The sequence below is a fragment of the Takifugu rubripes genome, unplaced genomic scaffold (assembly GCF_901000725.2).
Source record: "Takifugu rubripes unplaced genomic scaffold, fTakRub1.2, whole genome shotgun sequence".
Lineage (NCBI taxonomy): Eukaryota > Metazoa > Chordata > Actinopteri > Tetraodontiformes > Tetraodontidae > Takifugu > Takifugu rubripes.
This window is the reverse complement of record NW_021821662.1, coordinates 1-2,072: the sequence shown is the minus strand read 5'-3', so window position 1 is coordinate 2,072 and position 2,072 is coordinate 1. Positions and strand designations below refer to the sequence as shown.

General features: G+C 45.7%; 1 long non-coding RNA gene across 2 annotated transcripts; it reads right to left on the bottom strand.

The window, feature by feature from the left end:
• Positions 1-213: 213 nt before the first annotated feature.
• Positions 214-1,467, bottom strand: LOC115248729 (uncharacterized). Of its 2 annotated transcripts, XR_003887476.1 has the most exons (4): positions 1,405-1,467; positions 723-822; positions 360-491; positions 214-274 (listed from the first exon to the last, which is right to left on the bottom strand). It is a non-coding gene; the product is annotated as an uncharacterized lncRNA (long non-coding RNA). The 2 variants fall into 2 exon arrangements; XR_003887475.1 differs by lacking the exon at positions 1,405-1,467 and having other exon boundaries at positions 723-862.
• Between the last annotated feature and the right edge of the window lie 605 nt (positions 1,468-2,072).

Genomic DNA, 2,072 nt, shown 5'->3' with positions numbered 1-2,072 from the left:
CACATGTTAATTTTGCTGTTTTATTTTGTCCAGATTAAACGGAGAGTGCCTCCAAAAGTTCAACTGTGTCCCGTGGCTACTCTACGCACCACAACCACAAAAATAACACAACGCAGACATACACCGGTCACATAACGGACTATTTCTGTAAAGTTCATATTAGCGATATGCTGAGGAACAAAAACTGGCACAACCTCATGCAACCCAGTTTGTATTGGATCATGCAGTCAGACGTGAGGCACAATTCGCCCCTGCCTCACCCGCGGTTTCTGCCCTGGATTTGATCGGAAAAACTCAAATTCAGTAGCAAACAGGAATGCAGAAGAACAGGCCTTGATGGCAGCATGTGTGAATATTACCTTCGATCAATCATCTGATAGCACTTTTTCATCCATGAAAATCCTGGTAGTCTCCTGCGTGGTGTGGCGCCATTCAGGTACACAATCATATAATCTTCTGCCACCATTAACTCCAAGGTGTTTATGACGTACCTGCATAAACCAGGGTAAATCACACTCTCTCTGCTCACAATTTGAAAACAGCCGTTTGTGTCACTGTAACATAATTCCATGCCCCCGTTGAGCTCAAATCTGTTACTATTGAGCTTCACTCTTGGACACTTTTGGTGTCTGACACCAAAGAAACAAAAGAAAAACACAACTGGCAAAAACAGACCAAATGAACGTTGTTGGAGGATACTGCTCCATGTGGCGTCTACTTACAGAAAAAGGTTTTCCATGACATAACTGTAATTGTCACAGTTGCTGTCTGGCAGGAAGCATGCTGAAAACACAATGATGGCGTTTCGCTCGGCCTAAAAGCCTGTAAACGAGAGAGAAAACACTGAAAACGCACCACATAACCCAGGCGGACCCTTGACTGTGAGCACCGCCACGCATCCAGTAGAGGGCAGACTTGTGCGCTTTCAAACTAACGCATACGACACAATCTGGCAACACTGGATTTACCAGTGCTCAGAACTTGTACAATTTTAAGAGGCCCAGGCCTGTCTGGGGGGGGGACACACCATTTTAGCCCCTTTGTGGCTAGAGCAGCCCAGCCACATGACGTCACTCGAAGAAAAGTTGCTGCTCGCTCAGACTGTTACAATAGTGCACGTTAGATACTTTATTCTCAGACTAGAAAACAGAATTGCGTTGTGAGTCAGTAGCGCGCGCGCGCGCGTGTGTTTTTTAAAAAAGGACACAATGAGCAACACAACAGTATCTGTAATTACAGGTGCAGACAGGTGCGACATGACAGAAATTTCTAAAAGCCAAATTAAGTTCTTGCAACAAACAATGCAGTCCCTCATATTTTACATTTCTCTTTTGTTTTAAGTTGATTGACAAGACAATTCAATTCACTTTTTTTAAACACGTTTCCAAAAACATAAAAGTTTACCAAAGTGCTCCACAGGGATTAACATATAAACCCAAGGATTTAAGATCCGCCTACAGAGCCAACAGATCTGTGGGACGACGCGGTCAACCTGGCCCTTCACTCCATCCTGCAGCATCTGGACTCCCCGGGAACCTACGCGAGGATCCTGTTCGTGGACTTTCAGCTCTGCGTTCAACACCATCCGCCCCGCTCTGCTACAGGGACAAGCTGTCCCAGCTTAGTGTGCCTGACTCCCTCTGCAGGTGGATTAACATATAACCCAAGGATTTAAGATCCGGTGGTTGCTCTCGGAGGTTGGTGTGGTGCGATTGCTCTGTGATCTCAGTAGGGGGCGCGGTTAAGCAGCTCTTTCGGTTTCCCCTGGCAACCGCAGGCATTTTGGGAGGAGCCGACACCGGCTGTCTTCCTTTATTGCCTCTTCTCCATTGGTTTTGACATTGTTACTGTAGTGCCTGTTTTATCAATACTTTAACCACTGTTGTGCCCAGAGTTGTTTCAATAACATGGTGTCTGCCAAACAAATACTCAAGAAATAGAAATGTTTGCATTAGTTTTGGCTCATCCTGCTCATGTGTCGACTCTGCAGCCCGGCTATGCATACATGCCATGTGTTAATCATTAGCAGTCAGGGTCAAACACATGCCACCACTTATACATCACCACATAAC